Here is a 19,020-nt window from a genome sequence, read left to right on the forward strand (position 1 = left end):
AATAAAAACCAGTTTGGTCTAGGATTTAATAATGTAAGGTATATTGTTGGATCGAACAAGTTTGCAAATTCTTCTGAAAAGATCTTGCACCTGTAACTATAGGCCTCCACTTGGTTTGTGTACTGCAGTACTGTGTACTCCACTTGGTTTGTGTCTTACAGGGCCCCACCCCCTGGCCAGGCCAGAGCTAGGCTGTGGTAAGAGCTGCCTGGGGAGTCCGAACCAGTGTGGGGAGCCCTGGGTGGCAAATCCTGTGAGGGGCCAGGACATGGGTCGGAGGCTGCCCTTGGGCACCCTGGCACTCCACCCAGGACAGGTGGAAGGTCCGGGGCTCCCCACTGCAGCCCGGGTTCCCTGGGTGGCTCTTACCACGGCCTAGGGTGACCAGAGTCCTATATTGGCCTGGACAGTCCCCTTTTATGCCCTGCCCCAGATGTCCTGACTGTCTTTTTTGGCAATCATCAGTTGGCAAGAACAAACTGGACAAATGCCCAGTTTCCCCATCCCCGTGCGGCAGATAAGAGAGGCTCAGGCCAGCTTTGCGTAGGGGTTGGGGTGGCTCAGGCTGGCTCTGCGTGGGGGTGGAGGGGGCTCAGGCCAGATCTGCGGCGGGGAGGGGAGGAAGAATATGGTCACGCTACCACAGCCCAGCTTCTGGCCTGGCCAGGGAGTGTGACTGCAGGGGAAGAGGAGCAGCAGGGCGGTGGGGCCAGGGGGTGGGGGGGAGAGAGGAGGAGCAGGTGGCAGGACCACAGTGCTGGTGGCCATCTCTCCACTTCTATACAGGTTCTGGCACTCCTACAGGGGCCCCCAAATTGGCCGGGGTCCCTGGGCATAGATCCCACGATCCCGTGCTTTAATCCACCACTGCTCCTGGAACGTTCAGCTTCTATGCTGACGGGAGAGCATCTCCCATTGGCATAAGTACTCCACCGCCCCGAGAGGCAATAGCTATGTCAACGGGAGAAGCCCTCCCATCAACATAGCGCTGTCTATACGGGGAATTAGGTTAGGATTTCCCACAACCGAGTGACATAGTTACACCAACTATGTTTGTAGTGTAGACCAATCTAAGATTAAGATACAACAGGCTTGGGAACTAACAACTGCAGGCTGGTGGCGAGAGAGGTGGCTCACAGTAACACGAGCCTGTTTTTGCATAGTTCCGCTGTGTGCATGATATATAGGTATAGAGGATACTGTGGTTTGTTTAATTTCTAAGTACTCACCACTTTCTAGGTAGCTGTATAACTTTTCTGCTGCAAAACTTTATGTTCGTGTTTTGAGCTGCTGCGGTAGTTACATTTTAAGTAAGTGTGCTACAGAATCCGCATCTGTGGCCTTCAGAAATGTGCAGCTTGGAAAGCTTCAGATTTTTGAGCACATTATGAAGTGACTTAAATGATTTTCCAAGTTGGCACCTGGTATATCGGACACTTTATCCAGTAATATTGTGCAAAAGGTTGTGACCATCCATCTTGTGCAGTAACTTCAATAATAATGTGAGTCACAACTGCATGTCTGACACACCCCAACCTTTGGCGCTTTTTTTACAACTCACATTTCCCTTGTTACCTTGCCAGCATCTGTAAAACTGGCTTGGAGGCAGGCTACTGCTCTAGGCCAGCTCAGCTGCTTTATGCTTCTATTTCCTTCATACTTTTATGTATAAGTATTCATTTCTGAAGAATGCCAGATAAAATTTAGTGCAAACTTGTCATAAGTTCCACATGTGAGGCTGTTTGTATAAATATATAAGCATAAATCAATATGCTGTCTAATCAATATGCTGGTGGAATACTTGCAATGCTTCATTGAAAGGGACAATGAGATGCCATTAAAACTAGATGGTATAGAGTTAGTCTGTGCAACAATTGAAATATCTTGGTTCACTGTTGAGCCATGATGGGAATGTGAACGCGGCTGTTAGGAGTGACATGAAGAGCGCTTGGTATGAATGGAGGGAGTTGACAGGAATTCTCTGCTCTAAGAATATGATAAGCCAATTAAAAAGCGAAGTGTGTAAGATCATGATTAGGCCAGCCACGACTTATGGGTTGGAATGCTGGCCAATGAGGAAGAGAGAAGAACTACTACTTCACACTGTTGACATGAAGAATGCTCAGGTGGAAGCTGGGTGAGGCAAGACCTGATAGGCTATACAATGAAACAATGCAAGCAATAATGCAGGTAGCTCCCATCATGGAAAAGCTGAGGGAGTATTGACTGAGATGGCTTGGCCATGTGAGACAATGAGATGTGCAATATGTTGGCCAGAGAGTACAAGAGCTAGTAGCCATGGGACAAAGACCACAAGGAAGATCTAGAAAAACATGGTTCAAGATGCAGAAGGAGGACATGAAGGTGGTGTCTGCTTGGAAGATGCGCACTTGACAAGAATGCTTGGAGACTAAGAACAAGAGCTGCTCACCCCAATTGTGAGGACAATAAGAATATGCTATCTAAGCATATTCCCACTTTGTGGCATACTGGCCACTTAAGCACCAAATTTTCTTCATGAATCGGAAATATATTCAACAGCCTGTCTGCCTTTATAATAAAATCCTGTATTTCTCAGTGTGTGGCCTCATAAAATGTTTCTGTGAGACTAAGCCCCTTGCTCAAGAGATTTGGACCAGCTGTTAAGCAGGCCAGATGAGCAGTTCTGCTCAGCTGCAGTCTAATTAAAGTTATGCACTTACTGATTTTTTTGCATTTTAAACCCTGAATGGATAATGTTCCACTCTACTCCAGTACAGCATGAAATATTGATACAGAATATGTTTCAACTGTTTGGAATCATTCTTCCATCTCTGTGGAAGAATTAAAATGCTGTTAAATAATACTGATATACTTCACAAAACAAAGTGGACATTTGTTTAATCACAATTAAAATATGAAATGTAAAATTTCATGCAAAAATAATTATTGTAGTGTGGATTATTAAAGTAGTGCCCTATCCTGGCAGCTGAGCAAAGAATACATTGCTAGTTCTTGCATAACCTCTGTTCTTCATCTGTATAGGATTAGATTTCAGTTAAGTGTTTTAAATGCTAGAGTAACTATTTATTTATAAACCAGTTTGGAGCGTTTCTATTTGTCAATTTGTATTCTGACCTGTGTGGCATTTCAAAAATGTTTTCACATGTTATCACAAACCTGATAAGTGAAAGTGATATCTTTTTTGGAAATGTTCTCAAATATTTTTAGGATTTGTTTTTAAAACAGATTATAGTTGTATGAATCAAGTTGGTGGGACCTGTTGTTCAAAAGCTGTGAATTAATTAACTTATAAGAGCTAGCTAATTAACCCTATGTGTGTGCTGAATTATTTGTATTGCTTTTATTTTGATGGGTGCTGATGACAGGTAAAATTTTCCTGAAGTGCCTAAGATACTTAGGCATCTTTAAAAAAAAAAAAAAAAAAAAAATAAAAAAAATTTCCCAGCATGCTTAGTGCTTTACAGAATATGAAGTGGACAAGCTCCCTGCCTCCACAGACCTTAGTCTTTTATTATTTTTAATAACACCCAAACTTATGCTGTGCACTTCCAAAACACTGAGAGGGAGACAGCTCCTGCTTTAAAAGAGCATACAATCTCACTTGACTGTGAGATAAATTCTGAAGTTCTTCATCAGGAAAAACTGCACTTGATGAAGGGAATTTAGCCATAAGGATTTTTTTAAGTGAAATATCCTAAAAACATTAAGGCTGAATTCATCTCTCATGTAGCTATGTTCACTTCAGTGGAATTGCTCCAGGGATGAGTTTGGCATATAGTATCAATCAGCTACAAATCTTATGGTAATAAGATACACATTAAGAACATCTGGAACTTTAAACTTGGTTATAGTTCATTATGGTGGTAGTTTAGAATCATATTTTATTTATATCATCATTTAAAATTAGACACAAGGAAGACGTGGGTAAAGACCGTTTAATATTTATTATATATATATTCCATAATGTGTTGAGGGTGTATTTGGTTGCTCTTACAAGAGCTTATCAATGTACATAAGCCAAGTGGACCATAGTTTTTAAATATTACCATAAATCAGATGCAATCTCCCTTACGTTTAGTCTACTATGTGTGGAGAAATATTATGGAGAAATTACCTTCTTTTAGGAAACCCAGAGTTTAGTGTAAATGGGTTATAACTCGTTTCATTATCTTGGACTTGAAGATGGAATGAGTCTTCATATAATTTTGGACCTCCTGCTATTAAAATAGGTCAGTTTGTTTATATATTCGTAGTATTGTATTTTTCTCTGTTTCTTAGATGTTTGTGGCTGTGATTTAGTATGCCTGATTTAGTAGATCCAGCACAGATCTAATTGAAAATGAAACTGTTACCGAAATATCGGGTCCACCTAGCTGAGAGCCAATAACAGCCAGACAGGGATAAGGAGGAGTTGCTTTATTCTGCAGAAGAAAGGAGAGCTTTGCACTTTGGTACAAAAACTCTGTCTTACACACATTTTACAGATCCTTTATACACATTCAGACCAAGGTCCTTGCAGTGTTAACACTTGATTGGTGGTGGTCAGACCCGTGCTTTTGCTATCTGGTCAGTGAAAACCAGCTTGGGACCAGCTCCAACTACCTTAAGGCCTTGAAGGGAAAACAGTTGAAAAGTTCAGGCTACTGTGTCCTTAAGGTGTCTGCTTCCCCCTAATGGCTGCTGGCTGACATAACAACTGCTGGAATTAAGGGGGGTCATTAGTAACTTTCACAGTCCCCCCTTCGGGCCTGACAAATTCAAAAATTGTCAGGCCCGTTACGCAATTTGTGATCAAGCTGGAGGGACAGATACTGGGTTTTCTTATGGACAGCAGAGCTTTTGATCATAGCATTACACAGGCATTTGGCACATTGTATCATTATCCAGATAACACATAGAAAGAAAAGAAAGAAAAGAATCCATTTAACAATTGTTCGAAAGAGCCCCGTAAACCATGACCCAAGGTCTGGAAGGAGGTCCTCAAAACTAAAGGTGTGATCAAGAGATACAGCATGGAAAACAACAGCAGCATTCTTAATGGCTTGTAAATCCTGCTTAATTAAGCCAGAATAATTAACATAGGAACAACATTTTTCCCCGATGCGAGCACAAGCCCCCCCTAATTCAGCATTCATAGCATCTAACACACGTCTATTTTGTAAAGCTATTTCTGCCACCTCATCAACGTCCTGTTTCAACTTTTGGAAAGCGTCTATTAATGCATTGGCTATTTTTTTCTAGTTCCACAGAAATATTTACTACTGCTTTTTCTAACTCGGCTACCCCCAACCCAGGAATGAGCGCACGAACAAAGTTGTTTGTGGCTGTGATTTAGTATGCCTGATTTAGTAGATCCAGCACAGATCTAATTGAAAATGAAACCTTTTGTCTTCAGTGAATGAGATCAGGCACTCCTAGATGTATTAAAAGTGAAGGCGATGGAGACCAAAACAGATTGCGTGCCTTCTCTGAGAAACAGCTGGAGACACAACTCCTACTGGTATGCTGTTTAATGTTCAGTGCCCTCTCACAAAGGGTAAAGAGAAACATGAGACTTAGCATATGCTGTTTCTTCATGATAGCCATACCTTGATGTGCACTATGCCCACAGTGGGTGGGCCGGAGGCAATTAGTTCATCTGCCCTTTTCCACATTAGGGACAGAAATATATGGGGACAGCATGTTTCATTTTTGAGCCGTTTCCTAGAAGCACGCTAACAGTAATACTTTATGTAAAGAATGTCACATTGTATCTTATGCTTTAATAGTGATTTTCTCTTCATACCGGAAGAGCTAATCACAGGGGTTTTTTAGTCCTCATCAAGTTGAAACTGAGGCTTAAAGATTGTACCATCTGCATATCTTACCTTGCAAATAACTAGTACCTGTGAATAATGTGGCTGCAATCTACACTATATTGTTGATGTATTTCTGTAAAACTACTGTAAGAGGCAGCGTGGTTAGCAGGTGTGGGACACAGCGCCTGAGTTGTGATCCCAACTTGTTAAAGATTCTGCTATGGCTGTGGGTTGGGCTAGTCCCTGGAGCTGTAGTTTTCAAAAGGCCTCATAGAAACAAATGAGCCCTATGGGGTGCCTATGATGTTTTGTGGATTACCCAGACCGGTATGGGGTTCTGTCAGCCCTTGTCCTGTAACACCAGGGTGCCTTGGTGCCTATGGTTCAACTCCCTGACACCACTTGCCAGCGCACAAGCATAAGGGCTTGCCCTTGCTCTCATCAGCCTAGTTACTTCTTCCAGGGTGACACCAAAAGCCCTTCCAATCCTGAGTCTCCCCAAATCCTTCCTCCCTGTGTTTTTAGTTATCAGATATTTGGACCATTCCCCTCTGGTTCGGCATTGCTGAAAGCATGAAACCAGCCCCCCGTCCCCAGTTATCAGTTCACTTTGCTGCACACAGTCCTCAGTTTCGACAACAGAGACCTGCTTGGGGTAAAAATAAACAAAACGTGTATTCAGTACAAAAACCACAGATTCAAAGATAAAATAGTAAGGGAAGCAAACATCTACAGGTTACCCAGAAAATAAACAAAGACTCACCCTTAGGCTTTACATTTCATATTAGATAAACTCCCTTTTCTAATACAAGTTACCTATTGCCTTTGAACAATTTCCCCATGTGCCCCCTAGCTACTGGGCTTCCTACCTGCAGGCTGTCCCTCAGTTTGTCCAAGGATTTCATTTCAAACCTCGTCCATTTTAAAAGGGTTTGTTTGTTTTTCTCAGTCACGACAAGGTGGGGAAAAGGCCCTTGTTTCTTAGTTTTCAAAGACTGGAATTTTCTTTTCAGTTTCAAGCTGTTCCCATTTGCTTTGATGGTTCCTCATTGATTTTTTCCTGGGTGGGACAATGGCTCCGGTGCTTGAAGGTACTATTGTCTGATTGGGGTGGTAGCCCCCTCCCTGCTTGATCACTTCACTGCCATGTTGTGAGATGCTGTTTATATATACACACGTGTAACCCTTCTGCCAGGTGGAGCCAGCAGAGGCCCCGGCTCAGTATCTAGAGGTTCCTTTTCAACCATACAACACAAAACCAGCTGGAGCCCCCACCCAGTGACCTGGGACAATTACAAACCACCCCCTCAGCACCTCTAAGAGGCAATACTTCCCCTCTTGCAAGCACAGAGTCCGAGTGTAGCAAAAACTTTTAATAAAAGGAGGGAAGTAACTCAGCATTAACTAGGGAAAACACTAGGGTTCATAAACATAAACCATGAGCAAAGACCCACCCCTAAGTAAGTTGGGCAGTGTCCTTTTCCCTTCAGGTTCTTAAGTACAGCAACCCAAAAGTCCCTTTAACGTGCCCATCCCTTCTCTACACTCCACACACAGTTGCTGTCCTTGGCCAGAGCAGCCCCAGAGTTCAGAGGTTCATCCGCAGAGTTCACCTCCCACCCTGAGTAGAAGGTTGGGGGTGCGCAAGGAGGAATCTTACGCTCCCCGCTGCTTGGGCACTTGCTTGTTACATGCTTATTACATACTATTTATTATTTTAATTATTATTTATCATTACACTATTTTTATTACATTATGAAAACGGCAACACTCTTCCAAGATCTCACTTTCGTAGCTTGTATCACTTTGAATAAGCCTGTTATAAGACAAGGCTCCTATGTTTCATCAAGGAGTATCAGATGTGAAACAGCAGGAAGGTATTTAAGAAGTCAACTCAAAGAGTTCCTCCTACACAAGCATTCAGGTCTTGAGCAGTCCAGGCAAACAACGCACGTTACAACAAAGCTTAAACTTGTTCTTCATAATAATTTTAAAAACAACACTAGCTGCCTGTTTCATTTTAAAAACAGCAAAAAATATCCACCTCCCTTTCCTTTTCTTATAAGGTGTCTTGAAGTTTAAATCTCCTCAGTGTGATAGATATGCTTGCTTTGATCTGCTTAGCTCTTGGAAGTTCAGGGGCTCCGGGCTGCTGGCCCCAGGCTGCCTGAGGTCCCTAGGGACAGTTCTGTCTGCCATTAGGGATTTTTTTCTCGAGAACCCCCTGTAACATTTCGTGAACCCCTAGGGGTTCACGAACCCCAGTTTGGGAACCACTGATTTAGACTCTGCTTACATACATATACATGCATTCATAACCATAACTTTTATACAGCTCATAATGAGTATTCAGTTCTGTGCTTTACAAGCTTTCATAAAAGATCTTACTCAATACTCTCTTACAGTAGAGTAACATAGTATGCAATCAGTTGGTTGAACTGCTTATTTTTTTTTGGCTTTAAACCTTCTGTTCCCCCTTTGGGTGTCTGGACCTCCATTGTCTCAGTGCCCAAAAGGGGATTTTTAAAAGTGAGGTATGAGCATTCCCAAGTGGTCAGTGTTTCAAGAGGCAGGTTTGGGGTATTGGTTGAGTTCCTAGACAGTATTTGCAGAAGCAACCAGGAGCATGCAAAAGCTGTTCCAGACTCTTGAAACAGTGAATTCAAAAGCACAAATAAGCTGGAGGTACAAGTGGTTGAAGCAATATCCAGTCAGAAGGTCTCCTGCAGCCTTAGTGGTGAAAACAATGCAGTCTGTTCAGTTCTGTGGGAAGAGTTGGGGAAATATAGGATATTGTTAGGTGGCCAGAATGTTATAGGTGATGGCCGTTCAGGGTCACACTACTATGTACAGAGGAGGAATCAGCTGCTCTTGCCCCTTTCTGTTACCATGCTGTCTCCTGTCTCCCGATGGCAGGGAGAACTCCCTCTTAGAAGGGAATAAACTCATTGATAAGGGTGTTTCCAATCCCCAGTGAAATTCTTACGTTTTCCTAGTCTACCATCTCCCAAGGGAGACAATCTCTTCTAGGGCTGCTTACTGTGCATGGTGGTTAAGTAATCTGCTTTGTCCATTAAGGTGGAGCAAATCATTCCCTTTGGTGTGTCTATTTCACAGGATGGTGTGGAGAGGCTAGTGCTCCAAAGAGCACAGGAGAAATCTGTCCATGCTATCTGGGAGGCCCTTGCTTAGCCATGAAAGAATGGGTGAGGGGCACCTTATGCACCCACTTGACCATGTATGCTGTCAAGATTCCTTCCCCACTCTGAACTCTAGGGTACAGATGTGGGGACCTGCATGAGAACCTCTAAGCTTAACTACCAACTTAGATCTGGTTTTGCTGCCACCACCCAAATTATTTATGAGTTATTTGGGAAACTCTGTCTACCTCCCCCCCCCCCCCCCCAGAATATCTCCCTCCCAAGTACTATAACATTTCCCTGGGTAGCCTTGAGAGACTTCTCCACCAATTTCCTGGTGAACACCGATCCAAACCCTTGGATATTAAAACAAGGAAAAATCAATCAGGTTCTTAAAAAGAAGGCTTTTTATTAAAGAAAGAAAGGTAAAAATCATCTCTGTAAAATCAAGATGGAAAATAACTTTACAGGGTAATCAGATTCAAAGAGCCCAGAGGAACCCCCTCTAGCCTTAGGTTCAAAGTTACAGCAAACAGAGGTAAACCCTCTAGCAAAAGGAACATTTACAAGTTGAGAAAACAAAGATAAAACTAATACGCCTTGCCTGGCTGTTACTTACAAGTTTGAAATATGAGAGACTTGTTCAGAAAGATTTGGAGAGCATGGATTGATGTCTGGTCCCTCTTAGTCCCAAGAGCGAACAACCCCCAAAACAAAGAGCACAAACAAAAGCCTTCCCCCACCAAGATTTGAAAGTATCTTGTCCCCTTATTGGTCCTTTGGGTCAGGTGTCAGCCAGGTTACCTGAGCTTTTTAACCCTTTACAGGTAAAAGGATTTTGGTGCCTCTGGCCTGGAGGGATTTTATAGTATTGTACACAGGAGGGGTGTTACCCTTCCCTTTATAGTTATGACATATGCCCATGCAATTGATACACACAATCTGTCCCTTTTAAGATTTAACCCCTAACTAATACAGCAAATCCATTCATAGGTCTAACTCTGAATCCAGCAGAATGAACCAGGGCTCCTTTGTTCCATGTTACTTGCCACTAAAACAAAAGATGAGAGCTGGTGGCTTTTCTCACAGCTGATGTGTAGGTGGCATCTGCAAAGGTGATATATGTCCTTGATCTGAGTTTTCACCTTCAAACACCATTGAAAGACGAGAGCACCCACACCTAGTTTTGAAGGCCACCATGTTTGCTAATTTGCATATTATGAAACTAACACTTTATTTCTGATCATGACTGTGATCAAACCCACTGTGCTCAAAATCACGAGTCAGACCTCGACAAATCAGGAATTGACTTCAAACTTGTGTGACTTTAAAAAAACAAAACAGGAATAAGTTACCGGTATGTTTTCTTTTTATTTGCCTTCTGGTTTCTGAGGCTTTAAGTGACACAAGTAATGTTTTCAAGCTTTTCCCATCAGCTTTGAGGGCTAGAAACTTTTTTTTAAATATGAAAGCTGCAATTTTTGTGCCAGCTCTTTATTTCGGCAGCTGAGGTTTTCTGAATAACATGAAGTTCCATGAGACTAGTGATAAAATCGCAGAGTTTGCAACACTGGAAGAGCCTTTATGCTGGCACTGAGGGAGTGTCAGATTAGCAGTTCATTGGCTCAGATGCTGAGAAATTTTTGCTCTTATCTCTGCCCAGTCCGATTTGGTGAAATAAGAGAATTTGTCTATTAACCAACTGACAATTTTGTCTGTCACATTAGGTGGTAGAGCAACTGGCCCTTGCCTTCCCTTAAACTTGCAGTTCTTATTGGCCCTTAATGGCATTGAGAATCATTTTTTTTAAATGGTTCTGAAGACAAACCTTGCAGGTGATTATTCTTGTATGCTTTATAGGTATTCCCATGTCACCGCGGAACCATTTAGGAGTGTGGTTTTGTCACATTACTTTCTGCCTGATTCTCTGAAACTGAAGCAAGGAGACAGCACCTTTAGTTCAACCCACTGCAGAAAGCAGAGTTCCTTTCCACCTACTTCCCAAGACCCATACAGATTAAGGGGCTAACATGTTACCATGCTTTGTGGAGCTGTTTATCCTGGCACACTGCTGTGTGGAGGGCAAAAGATAGATCAAGGCAAGCCAAGTGTTTTTAATTCAAAATGTGTCCAGCCAGGGTCAAACTGTCCCTTGTCTGTTTTGCAGTCTGCTTTAGCAATAGCTACGCATGGAAAGTGAAAAGCTACTATAATTTTGCCGTGGTGGTGGTGGTGAAACAGGGACCAATTACCTGCTTTTATGATACTCTTCCCTCCTTTCTTAGGGGCTTTTCCATCGGTTTGGAGGGTAGTGAGGTCATTCCACTGTTTCCATTTTAGCACACAAATGCCACGTGAGAGGAATGTTGAAGTGCCTGGAGTGACAATAGTCGATTTGGCAAAGGGATGAAGGTGGATTGCTCAGCTGTGAAATTTAGAAATAAAAAGTAAACTATTGCCTGGAAATACCATCATAGAGTAGAGAGTTTTTTAAAATTCCATAGGCTTGGAGCCCAGCTGAAGGCCCGTACAATTTAGACTGCCAGTGAGCATTAGAGCTGGTCAAATGTTCTGATTTTATGATGAAGAAAGCTTGATAAATAACTTGAGGTTCTTTGACCAGCGATGGTTCTGTTAAATTGACTTTCTTCTCATGGATGACAGAGCAGAGTTGTATGCAGTGCAGTTGTAGCTTTGTTAGGAAGGGTTTGAATGAGGAGAGGAAGGTGGCTTGGTAAAGAGGTACAAACTGATTTTTATGGCAATTACGCTGGCCCCATTCCACTGTGTAATGGTGCGAGACTCACCACCGTGGCGCCTCCTGTTGACTGTTCTGCAATTAGCTCAAGTCCTTCTGCAGGGCACTCTTCTCCGGTAGTGTCTCGCTCGCCGTTACTCCTGCTTTGCTGTCTCCACCACTCTGTGACCCGCATTGGTCCCCGGACCATGGCATCCTCTTCTGGGGCAAAGCCCTCCAGCTATGCCCCACTCCGCTGTCTCCCCCCCTTTTGGGGGAACCGTCAGTCGATAGTCCAGCCACTTGCCCCAATGGCTTGCTGCAGTCACCAGTCTAGTCCCTGGCTCCAGGGGCAAACTGCAGTCTATGTTGGCCACTTCCCTCAGGGCAAATGGGGGCAGCCCTAGCCCCTCCAGGGCCTCAGTCTGGCAGCGATCAGCCAGAAGCTCCTCCTGCTCTGCTACCCTGCCCAGCTCTGCTCTAGCCATGGTGCTCCTAGACAGCCAGTCCTTCTCCCTAGCAGGCCAGGGAGAAACTCTCTCTGCTTTGTTGGGGAGCTCTTTATATATGGCCCCTGCTGGCCCTGATTGGCCGCTGCAACAAGCCACCTCCCAATTGGCTTGTTTAGTGAGCCCTCCTCTAATTGGAGGGTTCTGCGCTGGCTCCCTCTGGTCTGCTTTAACCCTTCCCCCCTGTGTGGGGCAGCCGCCCCACCACACACCGATTTGATCAGAGTCTCTACAATTAGAGTCTCTACAATTACCTTCACTTTCTGACAGTAGCACCACGGACAAAGGCTTGGGCTAGCTGCCTGTATACAGTCCCGCCTGACCCCCCCGGTATATATTCAGGTGGCTAGCCCAAGCGGTCATCTGTGCTGTCATGGCCACACCTCTATTTTTAGGCACTACCCTGAGCAGAGCTAACACATGTAAGGAACCCATGCTGGCTATTACACCTCCCAGCTGCTGTGTAGACATACCATCTAATACCCAGTTCCCCATCTGTGTAAAAGGGAACTAGCACTGCCTTAACTCACAGGGTTGTTGTGAGGATAAATATGTCAAAGATTGTGAGGCATTCTGATATTTAGTGCTGGGGGCCATATAAGTCCTAACATAGATATGTAGATGGTAAGAGTATGAGCCTCCTCTCACTGAAATTAATTGCATTCTGTTCATTTATACATGGCATTCATCACCATTGTGTCGGAGTACTTTCCAAGAAGTGCCCTAGCAACATATGCGACTAGCATCTGTCATGTGTGGTTTATTCTTTCTCTTTCCCTCCTCAAGGATACAGTGTGTGGGGTTTTATTATATTTATTATTTTTTATTATTTCACCACACAAATACAAGTCTGATGGTAACAGTATACTCCTTACTTTCATTTGTCGCAAGAATGTGAGCAGCTTAATGGTAAATTAAGGTTCTTCGGTGCCACTTTAACTTCGTACTGTTTACTTTAACTGCTGAGAAAATTTTTGAAGTTATTTGGGTACTTTTGACAAATTTATGCTGAACCATAGGCAAAGGTAAGAGCAAAACTGGCATCGCTAAAGTTTTTTTTTTTTTTTTTAAGGTTGCTAAAGTTTGCAATGTTAATTGTGTGGCTCACTAGAGTTTCCCAAGCACCAGCAGAAATTAGAGTGGAAAATCAATTTCTAAAATCAAAATTAAGTACCATAGTTAAGTCTGTCTCCACTCCAAGGCTTAACAAAATAAAAGAGGAAAGGAGAGAGAACTGGCTAAGTTTAAAACTTTCCTTGTTCTCTTATACTATTACGCTGCATAGTACCAGAACACCAAATTGCAAACAGTAGCTGCCCATAATTTAAGGGTTACATTAGTGCCAGGGATGACCCTTTGTTGTAGTTGAGTTTCAGAAGAGAGAATTTCTAGAGCAAAGTGACTCGGCACAAGAGAAGGGCTATAGGAGTTAGAGCCAGGAAAAAGGGGGGGGAAAGGAAGGCAGTGGCCCATTTTCTTCCTCAGCATCCACCATTTCAAATTTGTTCCTTTTCAGTTTCTTGCTCCAACCTTCCTTTCATCTGTTTTTCCTTCTCCTCCTGTCATGGAGTCACAGGCCCAATGCTCTGGAACAGCCCTGTATGAAGCAAGCCAGGACTCTGGGGTAGCGTGACTTCCCTCAGGGAACGCTATCCAGGGCAAAAAGCCTCCTCAGCTATGGCCTTCCTGGGTCTGACCTTGGAGCATTCAGCACCCCTGTTCCTACCATGTACTTCCCTCAGCGGGTCCACCTGCATGGGGTCTTGGGGAAGCCAGAGGGGCCCTGCACCCCAACTCTGCAGTCAGCAGTGACTCTCAGTCAGCGTGTAAAACAGAAGTGTTTATTAGTTGACAGGAACACAGTGTAGAACAGAATTTGTTACCACAGAAATCAGGAATTTCCAGCAAAGCCCATCTTGAGGGGATCCAGGGTGTGGAGCCCCTGGGCTCCCTCCCCTGGGTCCCAAACAGGAGACTGAACTGGACCCCGCTGCCTGTCCTCCAACATGCCCATTGCCCCTCCTCCAGGTCTTTGTCTTGCTTCCTGGGCAACGTGTCACCTGGTCACATCCCCTTCCTGGTTCTCAGGTTATGAAGGGCACTGTCCATTGCTTACATGCATGCAGCTGGGCAGCCTCCCCTGCCCCCGAGGGCCTCAGCAAAAGTGACACACCGTTATTCCCACCACCTAGGCTTTGGTGCAATACGCAGGGAAACTGAGGTACGCACAGTATTCATGCAAAACAGTAAGATTCACATCCAACATAAGAAGGGGAAAACCCCCACTTTGTCACAACTCCTCTTTCATTTTTGTTAGAACAAGTAACTGTAAATCCGAACTCCTGGGCTCTATTCCTGACTCTGCCACTGACTTGCTACATCACCTGTGATGAATCTTGTAACCTGTAAACAGTTTCATTTCCCCCATCTATAAAATACCAATCTGACAGCGATAGTTTAATTTGTTTATGAAACTATTGAGCTCCTCTAGTGAAAGACTTTACAGATGTGCAAAGTATCATTATTAATCATTGTTCTATCTTCCCGATCATGAGGAATTTAGAATCTTTGTAGATAAGACAGTGTGGGTTTTAGCAGTTGCTGAGGCAGACATAGTCACTTAGGGCATGTCTAGGAAAAAATGCTGTTTATAATAGAAAGGAGGAGGGGTCATCCTGTAAGAACCCTGTATATAGCAATGAACCAGACTGAAAATGCTCTCCAGAGCTGCTGTCTACATTGGCCTTTGTGTGAGGTGGGCATCTATGAGCTGGGCTCTCAAAATAAGTGGCACAAGTTGAGGTTCCTAGCACTTCTAGATGCACTGACTAATACAGCTTTTCATAACCCTTCACAACCTGATGATGTTGTATCGGAAGATCAGCTGGAACAATTGCATTCTCAAAGAGGGCAAACTGATGGTTGAATACGATCAGTCCAATCCATTTCTGAAATCTCCTGGTTTGTTCTCTTCCTCTCTTTCTCCCCACACCCTGCTCTGCCTGATGTAAATTTATAAACCCAGGGCTGGGGTTACTATATTAGCCCTAATTGTATCTCCTTTAACTTGTGAATGGGAATTAAAGCTTCATTGAGAGTAGCAGATGCTCAGCATCTGTTCAGGCCCTAAATGGCTAACCTTTTCCTAATATGGCTGTTTTAATATTGTTATAGAAATTGCTTTATTATATGGCTAAACTATTTTTAATTATCGACTTCATCTGTGATGTATATACACTTTGTCTGTTGTGTGTGTCTATTCAAACACGCACACTGGCAGACGTGCAAGAGGCTATTTTCTACACTGCGTGCGCACACACTTACTAGAGAGATGACATGTATCTTCACCACAGAGGGGATGACACCACCACTTGTGCATCCCTTAACAAGTGAAGATGAATGCCCTGTCTCAAGCTAAGCTGCACTGCTTTATATATGCTGTTTAAGTACAACTGCACTAATCAAAATGAAAAAAGAGGCTGTCAGTCAAAATGACATCCGAAGAATATCAACAAATAGCAAGGCGTTTGAAATAATTGTCTATTTCAATAGTTTGAGCATCACTTGCCATTTATTTCAATACTACAGGTGATGTCATGAGAATAATAGGATTTTATCAGAGGCAGCAATCAACCACTTCATTTTGTTTGTGCATCCGCAGATTTGTCTACAGACTAACTCTGCTCACATAATCCTGAGAATCCTATCTAATATATGGTATACATGTGAACATTTGATTGAAAGCACCCACTCATTCCCAGCAAGAAGCCCCTTGTAAAATTTGCTCTTAACTGATTATCTCGTATTGGCAATTGTAGTCTTACACAATCACATGCATCTGTCTGTCCTTGAACACAGCACTTCACTGATCAACCTATAGTACTTATTCCTCCTGTGAGCAGACCACAGCTGCGAGCTCCAATTTTCTAAAGCAGGACAGCTTGTAACATCTCTGTAAAACAAGGCTTTGTTATAGTTACAGTAAAAAAAAAAAAAAATCAGTAGGTACAAATCCCATTAAGCCCACTTTTGACTATTTCTGAACGCTTAGTTTATGAAGGAACTGTAATAAAATGGTTTATAATCTGACCATTTCTTTAGTGTACCTTTTGGGATATATGTGGTTTTGAGTTTTAGAAATACATTTATAATTCTTACATTTCTTTTACCCTCTCTTGTCTATAACTTTTTGGGTCAGTGGAGGAATAAGATCAGTAATGCCCCTAATGATGCCAGCGGTAAGGCATGAAAATAAGATTTGTCTTTGAACTGGGATTTCCTCTGTTGACTGGCTCTAAGCAGCTGAGCATACAGAAGACTAATACTGTAAATTCTATATAAATAGTGGCTTTCTTTCTGCCTCTATCTCAAAAAAAGATGAAGAAATACATTCACATGGAATAGTACTGAAGCAATTTCAAAGCATACTTTTTCGGTGTCTAAAACTTGTGGGGAGGGGTAATGTTCCAGTATGTGTGTGTATATGCAAGTAGGATTATAATTTGCATGAAAATTTCTAGTGTTGGTTAAAAAGCAGCAGAGTGACATTTATTTTTTCTTCCTTCTATTTTTCTGATCCGTGGCTACTCCTTTTCAAATATGAGGTCTTCAGTTTTCTGCTGAATCTTCCAGGACATTGTTCTTTTGATGAAGGTTAACAATCCTTTCCGGGAGGATTCACCTCCCAGCACATACCCCGTGAAGCTGGGTCACTGTCTGTTCCCTGTCTCCCCCCTCTCCCTTCCCGTGATGCCAAGTTGCATTGTGTAGCACACCCCAATTATAAGTTGATGAAATCAGGGCTGAATTAATCTTTTTTTGTGAGCCCCAGTGCCCAGCCTGTGGCCCCGCCCCCACTTGGCCTTTGTCTCCCTAGGCTCTGCCCACTGCTCGCATGAGGGTGGGAGGGAGAAGAGTGAGAGGGGAGGTGGGAGAGGGGGCGGAGAGGAGCAAGCAGCAAGCAAGGCCTTGGGGAAAGAAGCTGAGTGGGGGCAGGGCCTCGGTGTGGAACGCGGAGACATAGGGTCATGGTCTGGGCGATGAGGCCCCTTCTGAGTGTGGGCACCATGCCATTGTAACCCCAGTACTCGAATCTAATCAGTCTTTGCACCTCGGAGATTCAACTGTCCTTTCTTTAGAGTCCCATGGGTGGTGGGGAGAGGAGAATGGTACCATGGGACTGGCAATTCCCTTTCAACAGCCTCACTCCAGATATGTCCGTTTTTGCCCCATCTTTCTGATGACCTAGCTTGTAATGTTAGGACTGACAGGATTAACTAGGTATTAATGAAGTTAGTTAGAATTGGTTGGCAGTAAAAAAAAAAAAAAAAAGTTTCCCAAAGATTTCACCAGACGCTAACATTTTAGTTAGAATTTTTCAGGTTTTCATTAAAAAAAAAAAAAAACAACCTCCCAAGAAACCTGAATTTTTTGTGTGTGTGCCAAAAACAGGTTTTTCGTGAAAATTTCTATTTAATCAAAAAATTTCCATTGAAATAATAATATACATTACCCTTCTATTTATCTATAGATCTCAAAGCACTTTACAGAGGAGTCTGTATCACTATTTCCATTTTACAGGTGAGAAAACGGAGGCACAGAGAGTTGAAGGGACTTACCCAAGGTCACCCAGCAGGCTAGTGCTCTGTTTTGCATGGAAATGTTTTGACCAGCCATATGCTCAAATCTTGGACACCAGCATGCGGCTGGTGTGGCTGTGCTGTGCTTAGGAGTCTTAAACTGGGGAGGAATCCTTTGCTTCTCAAACTCTTAGGCCCTTAGTAGATCCATCTCCATGGAAGCTGTTGTGCATAAATTCCAAGGAGTGCAGTAGCTACTGGAACCATTTAGCAGTGGGCTTACTGGCCAGTCTCTGCTAATCGTGAATTGCCCCAACCCTCATGGCGGGGCGGAAGTAATTCCTGGGTGTGGGCTCTACAAATTCTACGCCTGCATGGTGGAAGATCACTGGTTCTGTTACTTCTTAGCACTTCTATAGCCTTGGGACCGGGAGGGCTAGGGCCAGGGCCAGGATTTGCCCTATGATGCTAATCAATATCAAATGTGAAACCCTGCTGGAAACCCTATAAGTTTATGACTTGAAAACTGCCCTTGGCTGGGAGGAACATCTGGTTGTTACTCTAAATCTGCAGCCAAAAAGGATATATTTCTGCCTAATGCTTAGCAGAGAATTTAACAGCAAAGCAAATGGAAGGGTTAAAGCCGAGGTACGTGGCAACAGGAAAGCAGCAGATTGCTGTTTTGTTGTAAAAATAAGCCTTCGTAAGCATTTCACCGCTCCATGTAAAATAACTAGTGATTAAAGGAAGAGGCACAAACAAAGCTTAAATAAGGCAGAACTTAAAGAGCAAATTTAAGAATGTCAGTTTCTTGTTTCATAATGAATGAGTTCACATAGCAAAGATCCTCAAGTGAGTCTTATATCTCTTAAAGCTACATTTGGTATCAGGAAATGAATTGAATAGATGTGATGTTTTTTAACTTGTCAACTGAAAAACCGGAGAAAAATATATGCAACTTAAAACAGTGTTATCAGTGAATCAGTTCACTCATTTCTCTTTTATATTTTAATTGCATTTGGCCATGTAAAACACCTGTTCCTTCATTTAATAGTGAATATACATTCCTATTCTATCAGCACTTCTGCCCCTTTTGATTTACCCGTGGTACTGTGTATCTTGCATTGAAACTGTTGTCCCTGTCATTGCATACTAGCAAATGAAAAAGAATCAAAGAGTTAAATTTCAGAACACAAGAAGCAGGAGGTGAGCTGTCTGCTACACTAGTTTACTGCAGCTTCCTTTCATACTGAC

The 19,020-nt window shown here is 43.1% G+C and overlaps 1 protein-coding gene across 1 annotated transcript in view; it reads left to right on the plus strand.

Annotated features, from left to right (window-relative positions):
* Positions 1–19,020, plus strand: part of DLG2 (discs large MAGUK scaffold protein 2) — a 933,774-nt gene that overhangs the window by 190,511 nt on the left and 724,243 nt on the right. The window lies entirely within an intron of this gene.

This window comes from Emys orbicularis, chromosome 1, assembly GCF_028017835.1.
Source record: "Emys orbicularis isolate rEmyOrb1 chromosome 1, rEmyOrb1.hap1, whole genome shotgun sequence".
Classification (NCBI taxonomy): domain Eukaryota; kingdom Metazoa; phylum Chordata; order Testudines; family Emydidae; genus Emys; species Emys orbicularis.